Here is a 26,829-nt window from a genome sequence, read left to right on the forward strand (position 1 = left end):
ATAAATGACAATGGTAATGATAAAGCCACAAAATAAAGTACAAATGAAATATATGCATTAACAACAACTTCATAAGAGATCTCAGTACCGTATATTCTAATTCAGGCACTAATCCTACAGACGGCTCTGGGCTGGTAAAGGATTTGTCTGTGTGAAGCAAAATCCAGGTGAAAGGGCTGTGTTGTTGGGTGTTTGGGACTGGCTCCTTTCTTATTCTAGTGAAGTGACTGGGATTGTTCAGAAGTTAGAACAGCAAGACATTGCCATAAAGTATTTCTGAATATGTATGTAGGTATATTGTAGCAACAGTTGTTTCATTTTAGTCCTGTTTTTGTATTGCAGGGCACCTGAAGTATTGCATTGGTAGGCTTTTTATTTTAGTATATGTATACAAAAGGGATATGGACAAATTGGAGAGAGTCTAGTGGAGGGCACCAAAAATTGCTAGGAGGCTGGGGCACATGACTTATGAGGAGAGGCTGAGGGAACTGGGCTTATTTAGTTTAAAGAAGAGAAGACTGAGTGGGGATTTAATAACAACCTTCAACTATCTGAAAGGTGCTTACAAGGAGGATGAAGCTAGATTGTTCTCAATGCTGACAGATGGCAAAACAAGGAGCAATGGTCTCAAATTGCAGCAAGGGAGGTTTAGGTTAAATATTAGGAAAAACTTTCTCACCAGGAGGGTAGTAAAGCACTGGAACAAGCTTCCCAGAGAGGTTGTGGACTCTGTCCTTGGAGATTTTTAAGACCCGGCTAGACAAAGCCTTGGCTGGGATGATCTAGTTGGGGATAGTCCTACTTTGAGCAGGGGGTTGTACTAGATGTCTTCCTGAGGTCCCTTTCACCCCTAATTCTCTATGATTCTATATCAGGGGCGGGCAAAATGTGGCCCGGGGACCGGATGCAGCCCGCCAGGCCATTCTATGTGGCCTGTAGGGCCCCTAAGAAATTTAGAAAATTAATATTAATCTGCCCCGAGCTGCCTGTCATGCGGCCCTCAATGGCTTGCCGAAACTCAGTAAGCAGCCCTCTGCCCAAAATAATTGCCCGCCCCTGTTCTATATCTACCATATTTTCCTAAATCCAAGACTACTTCAAAATTAAGATGACTCCCCAATAATTAGATTCTATATATGGTAATTAATAAATTTGTTATAATTTTCTGTGTATTGAATCTAATTACTGGAAAGTTTATTAAATTTGTCTCATCTGCCCCCCCCCCCCCATTGCTACGGCAAGGAAAGAGCAGCGGGGGGGGGGGAGCGCAAGGGGCCCAAACCCCACCCCTGGATCTCCTTCCCCTTGCCCTCATCTCCTGCCCCCACCCAGTCCTTATTCCCCCTGTACCTGCCCTATGCCATGCATTCCCCAGCCACAGGTCCCTCTGTGCCTATGCCTGCCCCCTTGACCTGCCCCCTGCCACCAATCCCCCCATGCCTGTCCCACCTACTCCCTGCCCAACCCTCACTTACCTTCTGCTGCAGGTCTGTTCCAGTTTTTAGCAGCAGCAGCCAGGGCCCAGGCCCAAGCCCAAGCCCAGTCAACAATGCCAGGTAAAGAAGCAGCGACAGCTGTTGGCTGGGCCAGGTAAAGGCTAGAGAGACTGGAGCCAGAACAGAAGGTAGGGGGAGAGGGCAGCTGGTGAGGGGAGCAGAGGGTGAGGGAGGCAGGGTGCGGGAGGAGTAGGCACAGGCATAGGGTTTGGGGGTCAGGGAGAAGGCTGCAGGTTCCCCCCACTCTACAATCTCTCCCACATTCCTCCCCTCCAGCTGCATACTTCCTCCCCTGCCAAACAAGCCATTCCAGCCCAGCGCAAGCAGTGGCTGAGTTCCAACTTTGGTCCCGAGCCAATGGCGAAAGCCAGAGTTGAGCTGCCACCTGCCCCAGGCCAGTACTTGAATCCAAGACAAGATTTTTTTATTTCCTATGTTGTTGTTATTGGGGGGGAGGGCTGGGGGGGGGGGCACCTCTTCTTGTATTCAAGTAAATATAACATGTATTTACTAAAATTTATTAAAAATGTGGGCATATATGCAAATCTATAGATTTTATATATGAGTATGTATTATGTGTATATATACACACATATACATACACATACACACACATATATATTCACACACACACACACACATATATACAGGCTGAGAGGGGACCTGGTAGCAGCTTACCACTACACTAGGGGAGTACATCAAGGGCTTGGTAAGCAACTATTCAACATTTTTAATAGAGACTTCATGCTACAAAAAGGAACAGAAATGACTTGACAAGTGAAAGAAGAAAGGTTTTCAGGATAATAACTTTTATTGGATTGACTGTATAGCTGGAGGAGATGTTAGACTAGCTTTTGAGTACAAACTGCCTTCCCCAACAAATGGAATCAGTATTAAGATTAATAACTATTTAGGAATAAATTGCCCAGCATAGCTGCTGCTTAAAGCAAATTGGGAAGAACAACCTTTGGGCAGATCTTGCAAACCTGACAGACCTGTGGCCTTATCACTACAACATATCCTTAAGGACCGATGTCATTGAGGTTGGCTAGATTTGGCCTCTTAAAACAAATGATTGCAGGGGTAAAGATAAGAAGTATTTCAGCTGATCACTAAAGGAGTCAGGAAATAATTTTGTCCTTGCAGTGAAGCTAGTTAGACAAGGGCATTATGTAGGGTTTTATCTTTTTCTGGAACATCATGAATGGTTTGCTGTCAAGGCTAAGAAACCAACTAGAGTCTTATCTAGTATGGAAATCTTATCTTTATGTGAATATATGCATAAAAGAAACTAGCTTGTCAAAGCTCTAGCAGTAATATGTTCTTTTGATAGCATGTTCACAAGATGACAGGTATTTAGTACAGAGTTACTAACAGGTCAAGAAGAAAGCGAAATATGCCAGCTGCCCTTGTGAATCTTTCCAAGCAAAAGATGATCAAAGTCTGAAAAAAACCCTGCTTTGTTTTCGTTCTTTTCCAAACAGCTAGAGCATCCCAAATTCTTCCAAATCATACTAGACATCCTTTGTGATAGATGTAGACTTGAACAAGCTACTGCAAAAGTAACTTATAAGTGGCTTTTAGGCAAGGAGTGGGGTCACTATATTTATCTGATATCTTAATTGTTTACAATTTAGGAACATAAGATGAGTTCTTAATCAGCTAACTATCAGCAATCCAAGTCTGGAGCTCAATGCAAATGTACCCCTTGAAATGCCACAGACAGGTTAACTTGCAAACATACACATGTACTAGTCTCCCTCACTCTGAATGCTATGAGAGGCTACTACCACCTATTTTTGAAATTAAATCTGTTGTTTTACTGTCCTTTCTACAGCAGAAATCACTCTGATCTCTTCAGGGTCGGACAGGGAACCAAAAGAGAATTTCATATAGACTACTCAAGTGAGACCAGGAAATAGACTTTATGGAAGTGACTTTCTTTCTTTTTCACTGTCCAGAATATCTATTCAGTAACAGCAAAGTCATTACTCCATGACCTTGGTGCAAAACATGTATCTGAATGCATCTTTTCCAATAACTTAAAATGAGAAAAGAAAAGAAATATGAAGATTGCTGGATTGGATATTATCTATACACATTAGTCTTACAGATAATCTGAAAACAATGAAACACAATTTCATTATGCAGTAATGCCCTCTTATAGTGAAATCTTTATTCCCACACAGAGCAGCTCCACCAAAAAAAGACATTTGCTGGAACAAGAATTATAGTCCCCATACTGTGGTGCCTGGAAAATAATTTGTGATTTTCAGTTTCACAGTAAAAAAGTTTCACTGTACCTGATGTTGCTGCAGGAGGGACTATACTGAATGTCCTGTTTTGAAGTTACTGTTTGAGGGTAAGATTTTCTCTCTCTCTTACCTGAAATATACCCTCAGTGTACATCCCTCCTGGTAATATGATGCAGCTGGGCCAGGAGTTTCACTTTTACTGGGGTCTGTTTCTCTTGTTTATCAGATGAGTAAATAAATGCCTTTGGGTTAGTGCCCAATCCAATAAATTCCTCCTAACTTTCATTGAGGACACTAACGTTCCCTGTTTAATGACCAGAAACTCACTGTTCTAACAGTTTTATTATTGTACTAGTTTTACACTAAAAGATGGTATGGAAACAAGAATTGATAAGAGACAGTGTGCTTTACTGGAACAAAATAAAAGAGCCTTAGAGAAGGCTTTCATTTATGTAAGCTAGTACATCTCACCTCAGCATTGAACAGAAAAAATCCCAACATTTTAAACTTTGCTATAGCTCCAATCAGAAGTGTAAAAACAGTGGGGACTAAGTGTGTGAATACAGCACACTTAGGCTAGGGATAGAAATTACACATAAACCAGTAAGTGATCAGAAACTGGTTCAAATCTGTAACACAACAAATTGTTTTTTAAGATGGCTGAAACCAGTTTAAGATAAACCTGGATGGACATAGTATCAGACCTAACTGATTTAGGTTAAATTAGTTTATTGAACTTCTGTCCCAGATCCCCTCCAGATTCAAGTTAACTCACAGTCCCCCAGCACCCCAGGATGCTTTGCACTTCTCCCTCAAAACCTACCTCACAGGGTGGGTGGGTGGGCTTGCTTTGGCCTAAACTGTCTGATCCAGCTGAGCAGGGAGGTGTGCTCATGTGCCCCCTGGCTTGTGACCTGGGCCACTACAAGCATGTAGCTGTATTTCGAAAATCAAAAGTGAATGTCTGTTCACTTCCTTATTGGTTCAATCTATGCAGCTTATACTAACCTGCAAAGATTGAATAGATTTAGCCTCAGGCTTTTTAACTTTCTGTACTTAGCTTTAAGGAGCAACTCCATTTTACTCGATAAGCTTCCTCTAGACTATCAGTGGAAATGAGAGCAGAATTCAGTCCCACAGATTTCATTTTTTTCTGTTTATTGTACCGTCAGGGCCTGGGCATGTGGGTCATTTGTACATAAGATTGCACCGCAGCACCGGGTACTTTTAAAAGCACCCAGTGGCAGTGCATGCATTTGTATAAATGGTGAAATGCACATCAGCCTTGAGAAAATGGCGGCTGTGCACTTTTGACCTAAAACACATCAAAAGTATTTTGGTTCAAAAGTGCACCGCTGCCATTTTCTCAGCACTGATGCACATTTCGCCATTTATACAAATGCATGAGATGCAGTGCCAGGAGTGTCAGCTTGCGTGTGGAGCCAACGTGCCAGATTTCTGGCGCAACAGAGCAGACAAATGTATATGTATAAATGCCCACAGTCATTTAGGGTGCCTATAGGTGTGCGGGTGTGGCAGGGCACTGGCTGTGCCTGCCACTTTAAGGGCCTGGAGTTGGCAGCTGCCCAGTGCCTGATGAGGGCAGCCATTTTGGATCTGGGGCTGCCCATATAAACGGGCAGTTCCTCTGGTGGAGGCCAGGCAACAATACCGCCTGGCCAGAGAGCTGCTGGTATCATCTGGAGTTAAGGGAGGAGCTGTAGGGGATGGTAAGGAGGCTCCCGGTCCTGGGTATGACCTAAAACCGCACCCTGCCAGGAGTGGGTGGCCTGGTGGGGCTCCCAGTGATGCGGGAGCCCCCAGGAAATGCCAGGCCAGTTACCACCCCAGTGAAAGGCGGGTTGGGGCACCTTAACCCCTAGCCCCCACAGCCGGGTGGGTTACCCCTTTGTTTGGAGGGCCTGGAAGGTGGACCCCTGAAAAGTAAGAAAAGGCCATAGACTCAGGCCTGTCCAGACTTCCCCTGACTGGTCCATGCTGGGGCCAGGACCAGAAGGGTAGAAGGGCCGGGAGGCCCACCACGAGGAATGCCCAAGAGCTGAGGGCCTGGGTTTCTGACTGGCCTGGAGGTGGGCCAGGGCTAGAGGAGCCAAAGGTCCTGGGGGTGGGGAACCACACCCGGAAGGGGAGGTTGTTCAGGGGGCTATGCTGCCTAGTATGAAGGTGGACGAGGCCGCCTGAGGAAAGGAATCCAGGCGGGGTTCAATGAGTGGGATTCTGGGACCCAGAGTGGGGCCAGTAACAGTGAGAACATCATGATGCCATCTGCGAGGCTTGGGCTGCAGTGTAGGGGAGGAATGGAGCCGTAGATACTGCCCCCTGGCATTGGGGCAGGAAATGGGCAGCCTCCCACTTAATTACATCTTTAACTAATTAATTAACAACAAGGCATGGCGGACAAGAACGCGGGCAGTTAGCCCAGGAACAGGTGGGCGGGTCACAGTGAGATGGCCCCAAGCAGGCCCCCTATTACAGCAGGACACCTGCTGTGATGTGCTGTAATCACAGTGCACCACAGCAGATTCAGTTCATGCAATCTGCTGGACTATGCTAATTAGTAGTCTCGGCATCTTGTGCATTCCATGCCCCCACACTTCAAAATGGTGGTGGGGGCACTTTATCTAAAGTTTGTTGAATGAACTTTAGTTAAAATGTCCCCACTGCCATTTTGAAGCATGAGATGCTGAATAAATGAGATACCGTGGGCACTTTAATTAGACCAACTCCTGAGAGCCACTCTAATTAAAGTGCCCCCCTTTCCACCTGGAGCATGTGTAAAGGCACCCCTTGGGCCTATGCATATAGCAGTCCGACCTGATTTTTGTCACTGGCGACATAGTTTTCAGGGCCTTGATGAGAGCTTTTTCAGATGTCTCACATTGAGCCCCTACAATCACTGGTAATATTAACAATAGGGCTGTGCGAAGCTTCAGTCCTCTGATTCGATTCAGCAGAGATTCAGCCCGATTCAGTGGCTGAAACTCTGAATCCAAATTGAATGAGAGAACCCTTTAATCTCTGTGACAGTGCTTCTCAAACTACCTGATGTGGTGGACCAGCAATTATTTTTCCAGTGTGCCAAGGACCGGTGCCAGGTTCAGCTGGTGGCAGCAACTGCATGTAACAGCGCTACACAAATGCGCAACCGGCTGTTTCTTTCTCTTTCCTCACCTCGCACAACGTGACGTCACCTGGAGTGTTGGAATGTACGAACTGTGGCGCTATGACATATCAATGTTATGCTTCTGAAAATATAGTTCTTTTTTTCCTGGCAACTCGCTGCGAACAGGCAACCGGTGGTTCGCGGACTGGCACCGCCAGAATCTGTATAGAATAGGGCCCGCTTCGCACGCCCCTAGCTAACAATGTTATTGGGAGGCCTACATTTCCTAAAGTATTGATCCCTACTTTTTTTCTTTTTTTCCAATATCAAATGACAAAGCAGGCACCGAGGGACTAATCCTGATCCTCTCATGGATTTCTTTGGAGCCAGAATTGCACTTTTGATGTCTGTATTTTCTTTATGGAGAATTTTCCTTAAGGAGATTCTGCGTGTGCTGAAATCCAAATATGAGTTGGTAGACAGCCTTATCCTTTGAAATCTTTTAAAAGTAGAAATCCTGACTGAGCTGAAAAACAGCTTCTCTTTCCAAGTACATCATGGTACCCTTTGGCTTGCATATGCTGTGAATGTACATGTTCCAGTTGGTGCGATAAGCATTTATCCACAGGAGAAACAGGGTGAATGTCTCCTACTGTTAAATATGTAGTTACAGTTCCAGGGATTGCAAATCCCATCACTTTATTTGAATGTATAATGCTCCCCCCTCCCCCCCCCTTGCACTTCTGTAGGTTAATTACTAATTGTTTTCAATAGCACCCATCTGTGACCATCATGATATAAGATGGAGTCAATTAAGATATCATTTCAAATTACACAGAATAGAACAGGAGGTTAGGGTAGGGCTGAGGACCTTTGGGCTGTTACATTTATGAGTTACTTTTGTGTACACTTGAAATATCTTTGGAAAGTCTGTGGAACTGTTACATTTCTTTAGAATGAGCAGGAATAAAGTGTGAATCCTTTTCCTATGTGCTGTAAATCTCATTGTGCTAACCAGTTGTGGCTGCAAATTCATTGGCTTCATAAATTCAGCTCGCTCCACCTTTTTTTTCTGTCCTCAGCAGCCTTGCTTATATTATATAATTAATCTGTTCCAGTTTCTAGTCCCCATTTTTTCCCAATTCCTATTTCCCCACCTTCCCAACATCTAAGAAACTGTCCCTCAAACAATCCCTTTCCCAGAGGATTTTCCAGGACTTTGTGTCATTCTTTCTGCCTTGCAAGGAGATACAGATTGAAATGTAAAGCCTCAAAAGGAATTTGTTCTGAATTGCTGTCACTTGGTGGAAGTATACAAATATGTTCTTGAAAATAAATGTGAGAGAGAAACTTGGCAGTCACATAGCAGATGTGGCTGTGCAGGTACTACTAGGATACAGCTGTTGGAAAATGCATTGTGCACTGCTGAAAAATAAGCAGCTGCAAAATTGAGATCTTTTTGGCTGTACATCATACTTTTTAGGTCAGAGGGGAGCTCTATAAATCTTTCATCCTGAAAAAGACCCAGGAGACTGTTTAGCGAATAGTTTTGATTTGGAATAACAACATGATTCTCCAATCAGATGGAAATAGATTTTCCCCTTCTTGTCTTCACTTCAGTCAGGTCTTTATAAGAAGTGTGACTTCTACAGTTATCAAAGGCTGGATCCTTAGCTAGTATAAATTGATGTAGGCCCCTTAACTTCAGTAGAGCTATGCTGAATTGCATCACCTTTGAATCAAGCCTCCTGTTCTTGAGATGTGACCAATTACTGCAAATAATTAAATATCTTCATCCTTTCCAGATCAGTTTTGTAATTTATTCTTAGTCCTTGTATAGAACAGTCAGTTATCTGCATCCTCAGAAAATAATCAGAAACCACTTTACTATCACATTCTTTATCAAGTAACAGCTTATTCCTATTTCCAGTCTCACCAGCTGGCTAAAAAAAAATCCCAAGAGTTTTGATTTCTAAATAGTTTTGAAGAAGGAAAATAAATCTTTTAACTTCTTTATATTTCAGAGAAAGCCTTCAGTTGTTCTCTCTCTCCCTTTTTATTCCTTATTAAGATTGCTTTGAAATGGTTGGACAACCGGTAACAAAGCAGCCTAATAATGAGACCTTACAAAAGAACAAAAGTCCAGTAACTGTTCGCCTATTCTATCTCAGGGGACAAAAGCAACAATTTCTAAGAACAAGCCACCATACTTCTGTGTCAGGCACTCCATGTTAATTACAACACAGCTGGCATGGTTCAGGATCACAAATAATCTGCAATATGCAGTGCATCAAACCACTTAACATGAATGATTATGAACACTCTCGTCCTACCTTTTTTGAATTGCTTGTGTCTTAACACAGAACACAGACTAAATCTAGTGGCTGTTTTTGCTTTTAACATGACAGCAGAACAACCAGCACTAGAAGAAATATGTGTGTGTAATATTTACATATAAATCTATACACTTATGTATACCGTATACATATATGTTAACAGAAGTATGTATATATTTATTTCGATATTATATACATATTGATGTAAACCCTTTAACTTCAATGGACCTGTACATATACACATACATATAGGCACACATATTTAAGTTTCTCTTTTTCAAGTCTAAGGTTGTAATGTTCTGTTGTGACAGCTAAAAAAGGAGCATTTTGAATGCACTGAACCCAGTGTTGAACTTCTTAATTGTCTGCTTATGCTGGGAAGCAAAGACATGATACTTTCTGGTGGGGTTAAGCATAAAAGATATACTGGAAAAAAATGGGATTGAAATATAGACTCCTGTTGTCTTGTGTGGATTTATTTCCCCCCTTCACATGTCAGGCAACTTATTCTAAATCACATGTAAGATGGATTTCCCTGAGGAGGACTGCTAATGCTTTCTGGGACCAAGTTGATTGATTGATTGATTGATTGATTGATTGATTGATTTTTTATTGCTGAGAATTATCAGGGTGTGCATATGAGAGTTCAAGGATGCTCCAACACAAGCTCCTGTTTTTGTTTTTTTTTTAATTAAAACAGATGATACCTACAGAAACACCATGGACAAGATGGCAAACTGAAGCATGAGGCTAAAGAGTTTCCATGCTAGATATCAGCAGCTCCAGTAAATGGTCAAACCAGAAGAATAATTCAAGGGAATTTTAGTATAATAGCCTAAATCCTTTGTTACACCTAGTAAATGCTGGGAGTAGTTGGACAGAGGAGACATAAAGGAACTGTTCAACATTCTTCACTATGAAGTCTAGTTCTGCATCATCCCTTTGTGTGGCTACATGGACTGGGAAATCCCTAATAAAACACAGCGCCATGACCCCATATAGTGGGGAATCCAAAATGGGTCAAATATAACTGGCCCTATACCAACTGACAAATTTTCACACTGGGTGTGTCTACATGTGCAAATGCTGCGGGGTGGGTTTCCTCTAGAATAAATTAATCTAGAGTAAACTCACCCCGGGCAAGCATCTACATGTGCAGGGATACAGGAGTAGATTTGCTGCTCCTGGCAGCAGTCTATTCCCACCTCTTCTGGCCCTGCACTGGCCCCCTGCAGTAGCCAGGGGGAGCTGTAGGCTCTTACTGGGTGCTAGTCTAGGGGCTGGCAGGGAGCATGGGGCCAGGAGACAGCTGTCTCGAGACAGGGGCTGGGAGATTGCTCCCTGCCCCAGGGAGCTGCCTGCTGCCAGAGCAGACTCCAGTGGTGGAGCTGAGGTGGGGACAATGTCCCCCTGTACTGCCAGCAGGGAGCTCCTGTACCTGGCTCCCCAATCAGGGGAAGGGGGCTTGGAAAGAGCTGCAAGGGAGGGGAAGGTCCCAGCCCCCTGCCCCGATCTGCCAGTTGGGCAGCTAGCAGCAAGCCCCTGGCTGGGTAGGGAATCCAGGAATCCCTGCCCAGCTGGGGACTCACTGCTAGCTGGGACCTACCCCTCCCCTGAAGCTCTTTCCAAGCCTTGTTCCTTTGATTGCCCAGTGGGGGCAGGGGCCTGCCACCTGCCCCTGACTGGGACAGTTCTCAGCCAGTCCCAGGAACAAGCTCCCAGCCCCCACTCCGTGATCATGGAGCACAGGCTGGGAGCTCCCTGGCAGGGGGGACATTGTCCCCACCCAGGCTCCAGTGACAGAGCCTACCCTGGCAGCAGGCAGCTCCTGGGGGTAGGGAGCAATCTCCCACCGCTTGCTGCCTGACTGATTGGGAGCAAAATTGCTCCCAGTTGACACTGCCGAGTAGAGGAAATTACTGTTCAGGAAGGGTCAGCATGTGCACTCATGGTTACTATGCAGTAATTAGCTCTACTGTACAGTAAATCATCATGTGTAGACGCACCCTTTGAGGACAATACAGGAATGTTTTTGTCCCCTTGCACAACTGTAAGAGCAGAGTGGAGACTTAATTTGGGCCAAGATTTCACCCAACAGAAAAATGAAGAACCAGGTAAACTTGGAGTAATTCTACTGAAATCAATAGAGTTATACTGTTGCTTGAGTGAACAAAATTCAGTCCAATATGTTGACTAGTGAAGTTCTATTTAAGTTGATGACTAGTGGTTATAAGTTTTCAGCACTGTACACCTATGTGAGGTACTTCTCAACAGTCATCTGAAAAAAACCATCTCAAGGAAACTCCAAACAGAAGCATCAGCACCCCTGAGTAGCCCAGCAACTGGTCTGTAATTTGAAAATGGACAATGTCCAGAGAAGTGGTTTGAAATAACCTAACTACAGTGTCATATATGCTTATCAGTTGAAGAATGGTCCAGAGATTCAGATAACTAAGCAGCTGCCAGAGAGGCTGGCTGAAATCTGGTCTGTGAAAGAATACTTGCTCAAGTGTCCAAATGGCAGCATTCAGAGCTCATTGCCACTGAGCAGGATGCTTCTGCCGTGCGTGAGATGAGCAGAGAGATGCATTTTATCAGCCGTGAAGACATGACTTGGTTGGATTTCATGTTCTGATGCCTACATCTTGCTGTTTGTTGATGAGCACAAGTGTCTAAATGTAACAGCTGATATAATGGTATGGAAACAAGTCATGGAAGGGAGAGAGCTCAGGAGAAAAGGAAAAACAAGGATGGGAAATAAAATTAGATGGTACTTATCAAAACAACTGAGATAATCAGCAATAAGACTGCAAAAAGACAAAGCATGCCACATGGCTGCTGCCTTTAGGAAAACAAGTACCTCATCATCATACCAAAAGCTTAAGGGTTCAAACAAATGTAAGTATCGGAGAAGAAAAAGTCAGATGACTTGAGGACTGGTAAAATAAAGGAAAAACTGTGAACCCGCTTTCCCCATATTTGGGGAGACTAGCATAAGGGGAATGATTGTGCTTTCATTAATTTTGGCACTGACCAGAAGTAACCCCCCTGAAATCAGTGGAGTTAGCTTAGTTGAAAGAAAAATGAACCTCAGAATATATTTTCTACATCTGCTTTTTGAGGAATCTCCCAGACAATTCCAGTTCTCATCATCTAACCTGCCTGTTGCACAGTTCTTTCCTTTATTTGCTTTTAGTCAGAAATACAAAGCTACTTGCAGCACTAGAAAATGATAAAAATTGGACAGCCATCTAATTCACGTGGATGAAGGAGACTTGGAAACTAAGCAACGATTAGAAGGATTCACAATTGTATTAGTCCAGTTTTGCCTTAGTTTGCTCCACTGGAATCAAAGCCAATGCTGCCGAAGGGGTTTCTCAAAGACAAATATAGAATGCAGGGGCTGGAATATTGATTGATGAAGTTGTGCGCATGTCTCTACTTGAGAAAAGCAGGGAAATACACCAGAAGGAGGGGCAAAAAATCCGAGGACAATCAGAACAATTGCGGGGAATGTGGCTTGTGGAAAGCTAAGTGCACTTTGAGAGTACATACTGACTGGGAAAGGTCTTCAGACTTCAAGGAAAGACTCTCTTTCTTGTTGTTTGATTCCTGCTGTGGTCAGGGAAATGGGATTTGTAAATAAATGGGATTGCATTGAAGATTCTAGACCCTGTCATCTATTCTTCCAGCTACCAGAAAAAAAAAGGCTACATGGTCCTACATTTTTGGCTAACCACTTAGGGCAAAAAGAGATACCAGAAGTCAGAACTAAGAAGGTGCAGCCAGACAGGAATAATTAAAAGGTGCTTTGTTATAAATATGAAAGTCTGGTCAGAGAAACTTATGCCTGGAATCCATGTTATAAAATCACAGTAAATTTAATATTTTCTCTGTGAAGGCAGTGATTTTTCAAGAAAACAACTTGCCTGATCTCTCACTAGAACAGCAGTAATGTGGAGAGGGAGAACTGGGTGATCATGACATAGAAATTTGTCTTGCCTGAAGAAATACAGTCCAGTCCCAAGAAACAATAGATGGTGTCTTCAGTATGACTTGATACTGAGGCAATGGGATCAGCATTCAGGAACTCTCTGAACAGTAACAGGCATTTTGTCCTGCAGCCAGACTGTTGTCTACTAGGTGGCTATCAGCTCTATACTGATACAAGAGAAAGTTGCTGTCCTACAATATCCTAGATCTGTTTATCTCCTGCTGCCTCTCTTTCTTTTTTCCAGGGCTTCCCTGGGAGATCAAACACCTCAATAGTTTCTTCAGGCACCTCTTCCCTTTACAAAGGTTAGGAAAACCAGTTAGGGAGCACAGATCATATTTCATACTGTAAGTTTTAAGAAAGTGACTACTGAATTCTAAACAGGTTTCATTCAAAGCTAAAGTTGTAGTTAGCAGTTCCTAAAATGTATATACCAAGCATTTCCAATAAGGACAAATTTGGAAGAAAGTTGCCACCACCACCACAATTGGTTTGTAGCCCATTTGGAAGCAGAAAAAGAATCAAATTTAACAGATAAATTGCCCAAACTGACCAGTTTTGACAACTCCATCCAAGTCTATACTTGACAACAGATATTCTGGAGAAAAAAATAATTCAGTTATCAGATTTTATCATTTTGATTTTTTGTATCAGTAAGTAAAACCTTGATTCATCCTTGAGAAAATTTGTTTTAATGTTTAATAATTAATCTAATAATTTGCAGACTGTGGGAGTTATCCCAATTCTCTTTAAACTTACTTTATTTCATTAATTTTTTTCTTGTTATAGCAGTTCTAGCAGTTAAGCACAAATATATTTAGCAAATTCAATCTGGAAAATTTTGGCTGTATTTCTCCTAATTTATCTGTCTGAATTACTCTATAAATCACAATTGACATATAAGTATGACCCTGGTTTTTAATGCAAAATAGATCAGCATGGATAAGCCAAATAATAGAGGACCAAGTAAGTCTTACATTAAGAACAATCTTTGCAGTTAAATATCACAGGGTGGAGTTTATCATAAATCATTAGTCATTAATTATTACTTTTATCAAAGCCTTGACAGCTTGCTTTATGAATTGCAGTGGAATATTCCAAAGGGTGGCAAAACAAGCATATACTCAAGGATCTATATAAGAGTTGAATTGCAACAGGATATAAGGAAGGATGTGGAAACAAGGTTTAGTAGAGGCCTTTCATTCACTGATGGTCAACACAGTTCTCCACAGCTTTGCATTAGATAAAACCTTCCATGTCTTTGGAAAGATAATGTGATACTGCTATGAGTACGAGTGTGAGGAGGGTACAGATCTGGTAGTATATTTTACAATAAGGCAGTGGTCTTTGACTCATAAACTCTATGAAAGTTAACATTTCCTGTCTTAGAATAATCACAGCAAGATTGGTGACTGCTATCCTATGATTCTCCTACACAAAGCAATTTAAAATAAATCATCTGGTATTTGTGGACAGTAAAGAGAACAAATGCTTCTACTAAACAGCATTTTTTTTAAATAGGCCTTCAAATTAAACTCTGTAAAACTGATGTACTTTTGACCATCTGTCAGGATAAATCCTAGTGTATATATATGCTATTCACCTTCAAAGTGTTTTACAAACATTAACTGATTAATCCTCACAACACACTGGGCCTGATTCTCCCAACTCAGAACATAAAATCAATGGAACCTGTTTGCCTCTGGAGGCAGGAAAATTAGTCTCCGTGCAAAGTAGGATGTTTGTAGGCTTTTGGTTCCCCATTTTTCACATGGGAAAACTGAGACAGAGAAAAGGCAATGTGCCAAATGTGTGTGTGTAAAGTTTGGCACTTCTGTCCATATTGAGGTACTTGAAATAAACAAATGGCCTAATTTTCACAAGTGCTACACAACCACCAGCTCCTATTCACTTCAGAAATGCTGAATGCTTGGTTTTAACAGGAGCTGCAGGTGCTCAGACCCTGTAAAATGTAGGTCATTTATTTAAATGTCTAGTCAGAGCTATGCAAGTAATTTATTTATCAATTTGGTGGCCTAACCAGTATATTTTTATTTTAGGATGACCCCAAACAAAAATGGTTGCAGAAACAAAAACTTGAAATATTTTAATTTTGGGAGTTAAATAAAATGTCTCTTGTTGCTGTTGTGGTGGGGTTTTTATTAAACAAAAAAGTGTTACCCTTAGGTACATGTAGTTTTGAAATATTATTTTGAGAAGAACATATCAAAACATTTTATTTAAAAATTGTCAAAACAAAACTCTGATTTTTTTCCTCAAACATTTTTCTTTCTTTCTTGACTCCCTGGTGCACTTAATACACACAAAGCTTGGATGTGAATTCTCAGTGGACTAGTAGCTACTCCACAATTTCCTCATGTGGACACTCTTAATGTGTGCCAGGTGGAAGGCAGCTAATATTCTGCTTTCAAAGTGCAATAATCTACCTGGCACAAAAGCTACTATGACAATTAACTATGGCTCTAAACAACAGGGAGGCCAGAGAATAAAGGACAACAAATGCAAAGGTCATGTCTACATGGTACAAACTGGTGCAGTACTAAGCTATCTGTGCCCATTCTGACTCCTTAATAAGAAGCCACATAGATGCCATGGTGTTGCTGCAACCAGTCTAATTAACTTTGCTGAAAAGCAGGGCTTGTTACCTCCATGCAGGCTCATGAAAGTTTGCATATGCTGCCTTATAGTGAGTAGGTGAATCCAAAATGTATATGGGAAAATGGAATTCAAAAGGCAGCAATATGTTTTCAATAAAATACAAGAAAAAATATTTGAATGCAACTTCCAGATTCACGTCAGTCATGGAACACACAACCATGGCACAAGGCAAAGTGTGAAAAAAGGCATAAAAATAGATGTCAAAAGAAAATGTATCTGAAGTGATGGATAGTGGTAGAAGAGAAGCATCAAAATTGGATAATATGGAAATAGACAATTACCATGATTTAACATTCATGCCACAACATAGAAACAGGCAATTTAAAATTATTTTTGCCTTAACCTTGAACTTCACTATCTAGTGACAAATGGTTCAACAAAAGCTGTAAACAGACAGCATTTATTATTGAAAATCTTTTTAATAGCTTCTTTCCAGGATTGAAGTAGGGTATTTTAATAAAGAACTTGATTCTTCCTTGCCTAATGTTTTTTCTTTCTTTTATATTCTGCATCAATGTCACTTAGGCTTCCAAGTTATCTTAAAAATGTGTGTGTGATGGTTATGCCATTTTGAATAGATTTTTCTTTATAACCAGTTCAGTAGCTTTGAAAATTTCTTTGGCATGGACAGGAGTTTTCAGCCATAAGCATTATCTCTTTTAAGAAAGTACAAAATAAAGCGTGACATCAGGACAAAATATTTTACAGGTAAAGTGACATTTTGTAATAGTGGGATAATAAATGCAGAGAGGAGAAAGGGTAAGTTCAAATGCAGACGTGCATTCAAAGGTTCATTCATATTAATTATGCAGCTGTTACTCAAATTGGGTAGCACTTGTTCGTGTGAATTCACTCAACCAACTATTAGCAATCAATCAGCTAGTTATGTGTGTACTAAGACAAAATAACTGTGGATAAGGAGTTGATCTCCTCATGCTACGTGGCTGGCAACAATTACTGCCTAACAATTAATATTATTAAGAGGCTAAAATGAGTGGCAGAAAGAAATGTGTGCTCAACAGCAAGTAAATCGCAAATCATGCAAATGAGCTGTAGAGTTGAAAAAGGAATGCAAATGGCACATGATTCTACTCTTGTGTTAGGTGGGTTGTTAGGCAGAGTGTTGTGATGGCTGTGTTGTGAGTAGCTATGTATTGTGCTTGTGTTGTTCAGTCCTCCCTCCATCCACCTGTTAGAAATTCAGTCAGTGAAGCAGTTACTATAACTTACCGTATGTTTGTCTGTCACCTAACTGACTGGCAACTTTAACTAGACAAGACTTCTTTAAACTAGTGTGTTATAAATTGAAAGCAATAAAAATGATTACTGCTAAACTGGACAAGCACAGTCATATCCGATTACATATCCCAAAACTCAGCTACATAATACAGTCTATAGATTGATTATTTTGACTGAAAAATAGGAGTAAATCTGATATCTTTTATTAGATCAGCTAAATAGTTCCTCAGCCTGACGAAGGGTTTTTAAACCTGAAAGCTTGCTAAGAAATGTTTTTCCAACCTAATAAAAGATATCAGATTTACCCAAAGAACCTTGTCTGCCTATGTCCTTATACGAACACAGCTACAACCTACACCACTGAAAAATAGGAGCGCTTTAAAGGTTTTCAAGCCAGGAAAGAAGCAAGCAGTCTATCTTTTAGAGTAATGTGCACTCCCCAGCAAAATAACAAGCTAGAATAATTAAATAAAATTACAAACTGGGATTAAACAGTAGAAACATCTGTCCAAATTAAATCTACCCCTGAACAGGAGAGGATTGTTATTATTGTTAACTTGATTACAGTAGTATTTGAAAGTGCCAGCTGAGATTAATGTTGCCGTCGTGGTGAGCAGATACAAACACATAGTGATAGCCAGCCAAAAGATGAGAGGGAGACAGGCACAAGAAGTGACTTGTTCAAGGTCACATGTAGCAGGTTAGTGGCAAAGCCTAAGTTATCTGCCTCAGTGACAAATATGCTGTTCACTAGGTGAGCCTCCCTCAGAAGATGATAAAGCATAAGCTTCCAGCCAACCTTCCCCCAGCTATGACAACAGCAGAAATAAAAAGAAAAATGCCCTGGTGTTCAAATGCCCTTGAGAACAAGTGGCAAGCTATCATGAAGTTTCAGTACCATGACAGCTATGTGGAATGCCACCATTTGATGGAAGACCCAACAAAGAACATATAGCAGATAATTGTGTTCACTTCTAAGAGAATGACTTTAAAGATTTCTTTTCTCTCTGCAGTGCTTTATGTGTGCTGCAGCCTTGCAGGCCCTATAGCTGTTGAAGTATTGTATTTCTTTTGTTTTCTGTTGTACCCTTTTCAAAACATGAGTTGATAAACAGAAATGGCTGGTGGCAACACAGCATGAGGAGGATAAGCTCGCTGCCATCAATTGCATTCATGCTGTGAGGAACTGTTAGCAGACACTGGAGACAGCAAATCCCTGCATCTCAGTATCTGCTGGAGAAGTATAGTGTTAGACACTTCAGAAAGGAATGAGCATCACAGCTCTCATCAGCATGCATGATGAAAAGTTGTCAGCCTGACGTGTTTATAATTTAAAATGATCAATAATCAACTTTCTCTTCTGCACTTCACAAACACAATCTCTTTCCTTGGTCACCTGGGGGTCTAATCTGGTGCCATTGCTGTCACTAGAAGGATTCTCATGTCCTTCAGTAAGTTTTTAAACTTAAGCCCTCATGGAGGGGGTAGCAGCAGGGAGAAGACGTCCATCTATGATGCTAGGCCTCATCTTGCATCTGGTATAGATATAGCTACTGGTATTAATTCTTCCTTGATTTATTGTCATTTGGCCAAACTGAAAGGCCATATGATAAAGGCTGAGTAAGTGTCCTGCTATTAAATAATGCCAGGAAGTCTTGGGTTCTTAGCTGGACCAGCTTTCTTAGATTCATAAATTTTAGGCCAGATGGGACTATTGGGATCATATTAGTCTGATCTTCTATATAACACAGGCCAAAGGACTTCACTGAATTATTTTGTGCTTCAAGTATAGCATTTTCAAAGAGAGTGCAGGCTTGATTTTAAAAAATTCCAGTGATGGATAATTCCCCACAACCCTTGGTAAACTGTCCCGGTGGTTAAATACTACTAGTTTTTAAATATTTGTGCCTTCTATTCTGAATTTGTCTCACTTTACTTTGCAACCATTGGATCCTTTTATACCTTTGACCTTTGCTAAATGGAAATGTCCACTTAACAAATGTCTACTCCCCCAAATAAACACTAACAAACTATAATCAAATTATCCCCTGGACCTTCTCTTTGATAAGCTAAATGGATTGAGTTCTTGGAATCTTTAAGTGAAAATCAGGTTGTATCTACTTGAATTTAGGCTCCTCTGGTAGCTATATTGTTATTTAACTAGCACGTAACACACAGCATCTTTAAAATTTCCTCTTCTTTGGGACATTGATGTCTGTATAACAGTAAAAATAAATTGTAGTGATGTACCTTTCTTTTAAGCATAATGTGTGTTTATTATGTGCTCCATGTAAGAGTTATTGTTTACCTATTCATTACCTTACTTTTATGTGCTTAGATTTTCATGAAGGATAGGATGTGTATGAACAGTGATGTCATTTAGCAACCTTAACGTTCTTTGAAAAAAAAATATTTTTTCCTTTGGGAAATGTATTGCAATTCTGTGTCTCAATAATATGAGAACAGCAGTTAGAGAAAGTATGAGAAAGTACTTAAGAGAGAGGAAGACTTAGGCTGTTTTTGGTTAATTAAAAAGCTATTACATATGTTTAAAAACTGGCCATTCTACAAAGGCCATAATCTCTTCCATGGCATTTATTATACACCTGTGACAACACTATAGCAGATTTACAATGGGAGTAGATGTAATACTGAAATGGATTTAGTCACAATAGCCTTTCTAGTCTACGATGCTCTTATTTAAAAAGCACTTCATTTAACATGCATTTATCTAACTGGACCAACAACCATGGTTTAGGGATGTTTTAGAATATATGCAGATTTTTAAGCATGCTACAATACAGAGGATGAAGTGCAAGCCTCACAGGCAGTGTCTTTTAGAATGATTGCCATAAGTGCGAAGCACTTTAGGTCAAATTGTTAAAATCTATCACAATTTGTGTGCAAAGGCACTTTACCCAAATGTAACAGTTAGCTACTGCTGCAGATGCACTAAAAGAAGATAACATGATTTACAAAAAGTCAAATAGAATAATAAGGCTGCTATTTTATAAAGCAACCAGCATTCCAAAGTGCTTTCAAAATTGTGAGCAGGATCTTGAAAATCCTTACTTACTCAAAGACAACAACACTACTGGCATGATGGAAGAAGCTTCATGGAAGTAAGAATTTACAAGACTGGCCTTATGCTTATACAGCATTGCACCTATATCCCACTATCTGTGGAACTGAGGGGAGCTGGACAACTGGTTTAGTCATTTTTGAGGGTCTTGGCCTTATATTTAAGGCCACCTCCATAACAACCTCACAAAATAACTTGCACAATGCTCAGTAGCTTATACTCCCTTTTCTGGCTCTGTAGAACCATTTAGCAAGTTTGTTTTGTTCATGGAGCCTGATCCAAATTTCACTGAAATTAGTGGGAGTGATGTGAGGGTACAAAATCTATTATTGCAACTGGTACTAAAATGCACTTTTGGTAGCAGACTCAACTAACAAAAGGGCTAGTATTTAAGTAAACATTAAAATGGAAGCACTCTTAAACCAGTATGAGAGCTCATTCCAAGTCAGGGTTGGCTAGGAATTCAGAGGACAAATTCCCTCTGTACTCCACCATGTGTGGATAAACTGAAGATGTGAGTGGCTTCCTCTCTCAGACTGCTTCTCAGGCTTTTTTAGTTTGAGATTTTCCATGCATCATAATATGGGTCAAAATAAATGTTGACCTATAACCTATGGCCAACACAAATTCTTCTAGGCATCCTTTTCTAAATGTCAACAGCAATAAATGTATTTTGCGTTAAAAAACCCATGCTCCTGCAGTGTTTCAAATCTAGATATTGAAGTAGTAAGAAGCTGAAAATATATTGATCTTCATTGTCCAGCCTGAGCAAAATAGGGAAAACGTGTAAAGAAATAAGTGGTAAAAATGATGAAACTGTGCACTTATATAAGTATCTGCAAAATGGGGGACTGAGTTGAAGTGGGTAAAATGGGTAAACAAATATTATTTTTAAATTTGCAGCATTCCAGTACATTTACTTAAAATTAGAAAGTAATCTTTCCTTCTCAAACAAATATTAAATGATTTTTAAAAAGCACAAAAATCCCTGCTTAACACATCTATCTGAAAGTGGTTCAACTGCAACATGAATTTGTGCTTCTCTAGTGCTGACTGTCTCTTCTTGAATAAACTAGAGAATAACAAGAAGAGGCTCTTGGATTGGCTTTATAATCCTTTTTCTATTCTCTACAGCCCTTCTACTATCTTGGCTTCCTTTTGATTATGTCTTAAGTACAAACCAGACACATATGCCTAGCATTTTATATCTGTATTTTTCATATATAGTTTTATACGTTATAGTTTTAAAGTTACAGTATGATTAAGTTGAATACAAAGCTAATGACATTTCTACTGGAGGCATGTACTGATACATACACATACAAATTGTAACCTTGGGCTAGATCATTCCCACTTGCAATAAATACATCATGGGGAAGGAAGTACCATTGAACATGCAGAAGTGTCATGGCTTTACTGGGAAACTGACAGTGGGGAATTCCCACCATACAGAAGAGAGATAATGCAGTTGTAGCCTTCCTGACCTCACCCAGTGCTCAACTTTTTATTCTCTGCCCCAAATCGCCCAATTCCCATCTCTTTTATTCACACAACAAATCCTGCCCTTTGAGAACATTTTCCTTAGAGTTTAGGAGAAAAAAGTAGGGCTGCTTCCTTGCATGTGAGGAGGATAAGATTTACATGTAAAAGGGAGCTTCCAGTGTGATCTGGGAGGTATGATCTAGCCAATGATATCCCAGATTATGACCGGAGTCCTGTGAACATTTTCTTCTGTCTGTTACTTTGTTCAGGGGAGCAGGGAGATTGACTAACTCACAGAGAATCTTGTGATCTGCTCTAGCACATGGTTGTTACTGAGAACTACATATCAACAGTAAGCATAAATGTTATTTCCTGCTCTGGCAAGTCCCACCATTTTTATTTGATGTGGAGGACCTACGCTGTTGTGGTATTTTCAAGAGTCTGGAGACTCTCACACAGGCAATGCTTTACAGCTTTATTGTGATCACAGGCCCCAATCCTGCAAGCTCTTATGCAATGTGAGAAATGTAAAGAGAGGCAGCTCTGTTTGTCTAAAGTCACGCAGAAGGCAGGGTAGAGATGCTCCTTATTGGATAACTGAATCAGAGATGCAGAAGCTTTTGCGGGCAGATCACTTCACCAGGTGCATCAGATGCAAAAGAGCTTGTGGAATTGGGTTCTGTGATAAAGATGAAACTGTAGTATTTTAGTTATAGCAGATGCATCTGACTAAGTAAGCTCTTGCCCACAAAAGCTTACGCATCTCCAATTCAGTTATCCAATAAGGTGCATCTCTACCCTGCCTTCTCTCTGAGTAAAGCAAGTTATCAGCCTAAGTGCTTAGAAAATCAGTAGTATTTGTTCTAGAAATTTTTGGCACTTATCATCAAGTAAGTATTTCAAGTTCCCATACTATAAAAATAAATGTTATTGTACTACATGAATCATTACATCTCCACCACTTCTAACTGGTACTACTGAGAGTACTGGATAGCCACTGAAGTGTTACCTTGGACTTGAGCAAAGTTTGAGTACCTAAGAACCCATGATATTTGAGGATAAGGTTTGTGAAACTGCATTGAAATAGCTGTGGGTAAGATTTTCAAATGGGGTTAGTTTTTGGGCACACCAGTTTGGAGAAGTCCAGTCAAAACTATCAGCAAGCTGGTTTTTGAAAGATTGAAGTCAGACACCTAAATAATACCTTTGAGGAGCCAGGCCTCAGTGCTCTCTGAAAATTGCACCACATCAGGTTCCTTAAATTGTGCATTTAAAATGCCTAATCAGTTTGTGGGGTATAGGTTATAGCCATGTTAGTCTAAGGACACAGGCAGACAAGGTTGTTTGGGTCAATCTGTTATGTTTTATTAGACCAGCTCAAATAATTGAGGAAGAGCACACACAAACTACAGATGCTTCCTCAGCCTGACAAAGGGTATTTCAACCCAAAGCTTGCTAAGAAGATTTTTTCCAACTATATGAGCTGATCTAAAGAAGATATCAGATTGACCCAAAGAACCTTGTCTCCCAAATCTGTTTGCAAAATCCTGGCCATTGTGAGCATAGACCCTAGGGACCTGCCTTGGCTGGAGTCTCCACTACTGATCTGTTTGGGTCACAGGTATCCAAGGGAAAGATCAGGGTGATTCCTTCTTTACCTCATGTAGTAGAAGCTGGTGCTTTACAGCAGGATGATCTGAATCCTGTTTACCCTTTCTTTGAGTGGAAATTGTGAGCAACACAGTGACAGCTGTGAGGTTGGTGGGTGGTCATAGATCCATTCCAAATTTGGTTTTTGTTTCATCACAGAGACTCTGAGAAGTGCCGTTAAAAACTGTTAGAACAAAAGTACTGACAGGTTCTCTCTTTACATTATTTATAGTGTAGTCAATTTCGGGGTCCCCCCCCCCGTTTCCTTTCCTTAAAGAAAAAAAAAAGGATGTGCAAAATAGAGGAAAGAAACCTCCACTGGCGGTGGCATGCACCTCGTGGGTCCAAGCCCAAAGGGAGGCTTGTGTGCAGGTGCTTGGTGAATATTTTGCCTTCCTCAAAAGAGACTTTGCAGATTATCTGAGGCGGGGTGCGTGTGTATGTGCATGTGTATAGCTTTTTTTTTTTTTTTTTTTTGCAGATGTAAATTGTGTCTCTGGCCAGCAGGAGGAAGGAAGAGGAAGTGAGAGCAGCAAGCGGCAGAGAGAGAGTGTGTGCGCTCGAGTCTGAGGATGGGATAGAGTCTCTCCAAACACCAAAACAGCAGCGGCGAAAGCCCAACTTCTATGGTGGCAGAGGCGTGTGCGGCAGGGAGACAAACTTTCCCCGGGGGAAGGCGGTTCGTGGCGGGGCTGAAGGTGCCTGGGCCCGGCGTGGAAGGTACTTGGGGACCCGCTGGGGAGGGAGCGGGGGACGGCGTGCGCCGAAGGGGCGCGGGGATGCTGCTCTCGGGGAGCGGGGGATGCTTGGTGCGGGGGAGGGGGGTCCCTGCACCTTGCTCCCAGCCTGCCCGATTCTTTTAGCTGAGGGGGTGGCTGGCTGCAAGCACCCAAGGAGGGGAGGAAATTGCTGCTGCTGTGAGGAAGAGGAAGCACAGCTCTCGGGCTGGGGGAGGGAGCCCGGCTCTGCCCTGCCTCCAGGTGCCCCCAGCAGCGAGGGCTGCCCCCGCTCCCCTTGGCGCGTGTGGGTGGCTTGTGGCGGCCAGCCCGCGGGCTCGTCCTCTGCCGCTCCTGCCTTCATCTGCCGCCCCCGCCGGCCTGCGGGAGCAGCTGTGGGGGGAGCCCCGCCGCGGCACATCTGGCCAGCCGTGTTTTGCTCGCCCCCCTTCCCCCGTGTGGGGCAGGCGCTGGAGAGTTGAGGCGGCCTTTTTTTTTTTTTTTCGCTTGAAATGGGGGAGGATGAGCGGGGCGGAGAGGTGGGATGGATGAGAGCAGCAACCTGCGGGCCGGGGGTTGGTTTGCCCCGCCGCATTTCTTAACGCGGGGCAGCTCCCCTGGACCGCCCGCGGGGGGGCTGCGTCTGCCGCCAACTTCTGCTCCGCAGCCCCCGCGCTGGGACCCGCCTCGGCAGCGCGGGCCGCTTCCAGCTGGAGAGCACCCGGCTGCAAAGTTAGCGCACGTTTGGGAGGGCTGCCGCGAGAGCTGGCGGGAGCTTTTTGTGGCCGGAGAGGTCGGTTGCAGGAGGAGCTGGGCTCCAGGCGCTTGCTTAAGTCGACCAGCTCGTTGCACCAGACCTGGAAGGTGTAGAGGGGGCCTCGTGCTGAAGGCGGCGGGGGGAGGGGGGGGCGCCTGCTCCCATCAAATGGATGTGCTCCACGGTGGGTGGTAATTAGGCCGAGCCAAGATGCCTGAGCCCTTAATCTAAGCAGGAATAATAGAGTCTGAATCTACCTGTCTGTCTGCCTGCCTGCCTGCCTGTGTGTCGATCAATCGATCTGTCTGTCGGTCGGTCTATCTGTCGGTTGGTCTATCCACCTGTCTGTCTATCCACCGGTCTGTCTGTCTGTCTGACTATACCTACCTGCCTGTGTGTCTGTCTGTCTACCTACCTGTCTACCTACCTGCCTGTCTTTCAGTCGGTCAGTTGATCTACTGATCTACCTACCTGCCTATATGTGTATGTATAGCTCTATATGCACGTGTGTGTATCTATCTCTCTACTTACCTGCCTATACGTGTGTATATATATGTTACATGTGCACTTGTGTGTATCTCTCTCTCTATTGATAGATGCACAGGCACACTTTGCAAGGGCTGCTTCCATTAAAAATCTCATCTTGAACATCTTTTTCCTTACAGAACTAACGCGACTGTCCGTTTGCCCCCCGAGAATGGCATAAAAAACATTTTAGAAGTTCCTGATAAAACAACAGTGAGTACCCTTGGGAAGAAATAATTTTACCGTCAATTATATAAGCATTCCTCGTGACTTACCAGGGCTCGGAAGGTAGAACAAAAAACCTGGGCTAGAGAACTGGTGATAACAGTCATGCCAAACATTTGCAAGGTGGTAATTTCTGTAGGATAAACAACATTGTAAGTAAGGTATGTTTCATGCTGCAGTGTTTATGCTGCAGATACACTTCAAAACGTCTTTTTAATGTATTCGTAAGCAGATGATTTTTCCCCCCTTTAGTTGAACTTGATTTGCAAAAATTGTCCCTTATTAAAATGCTTATCATAAAGAAAATATGGAGTGTATTAAATACTTTACTTTCAACTTACTTGATATAGGACCAGCTTGATATGGGTCAGGGAGTTGGATTACACATTTTGTCACCCCCCTTCCTGTCATCAACAGTAACGTGAAACCGTGCTGATTCTAGATATTACAGATCATTGGCTATTCATGCCAATTCCTTTCTTTGCATCGTATACGTGGCAGGTTAAGCCACCTATGCTGAATTCTTCATAATGAAGATAAATACCTGCTATTGTCTGCCACATGAAACTCAAAGCAAAATTAATCCTAAATTGAATTTTTCTAAGGATCATGAGTATTCTTTTTTCCTTTACCTTTCCCCAACTATCCAGTTCTATGATTGAAAAAAATATTAAATTCTAGAGGTAGTACTAATGCAGTAATCTGACTGAGTAATAATCGGGTGCAAAGGAGAAAGAGAAGTAGTGGCAATTCATAAGCTTCCCTGTGGTATAGCGTTAAGGAAGCACGTATGACAACGCACAATTTATGGTGTGATTAAATTGTCTTGCAGCAAGTTTTAAAATCCAGTAGAGTTGGTTGGGTAAAACTAAAGATTAACATCATGTTGCTGCATTAACCATATTAAGCAAACAGGTTGTGCTGGTGAGTGCTGCAGTGAGTATGCTCTTTGATTGTTTGGTATGACTTTAGTAGTGTTGAGGCATACTTAATGATTAGTTTATCTGTGCAGTGGGACTGCATTTAAATGGGCTAATCTTTTTTTCTTTCAATACTTCTGAGAATTATAGTGCTGTATTGCAAACCTGTCTTCTCTGTAGGTTGCAGTTTAGGTACAAGTGTAGAGGTCCGAGTTTCTTTTCTAAGAAGAAAAATCAAGAATTTCTACAACTAGTTTATTTGTTCAAGCATTATAATGCAAAAAATCATGATATACATAAAATTGAAATGGATTTTGATGAGTTTCTGGGTGGACTGATTTATATTAGA

General features: G+C 41.8%; 1 protein-coding gene across 6 annotated transcripts in view; it reads left to right on the plus strand.

Annotated features, from left to right (window-relative positions):
* The first annotated feature begins 23,851 nt into the window (after nucleotides 1-23,851).
* Nucleotides 23,852-26,829, plus strand: part of ELMO1 (engulfment and cell motility 1) — a 464,393-nt gene continuing 461,415 nt past the window's right edge. For 3 of the 6 annotated variants that reach the window (XM_019483404.2, XM_019483406.2, XM_019483405.2), the window contains exons 1-2: nucleotides 23,852-24,057; nucleotides 25,476-25,548. The gene's annotated coding sequence lies outside the window, so the exon portion shown is untranslated. Of the gene's footprint in view, nucleotides 24,058-24,648; nucleotides 24,786-24,820; nucleotides 24,847-24,895; nucleotides 24,918-25,475; nucleotides 25,549-26,829 lie in introns of those variants that run through there. The other 3 variants (XM_059728682.1, XM_059728684.1, XM_059728683.1) reach the window with 3 other exon arrangements.

Source organism: Alligator mississippiensis, chromosome 5 (assembly GCF_030867095.1).
Source record: "Alligator mississippiensis isolate rAllMis1 chromosome 5, rAllMis1, whole genome shotgun sequence".
NCBI lineage: Eukaryota > Metazoa > Chordata > Crocodylia > Alligatoridae > Alligator > Alligator mississippiensis.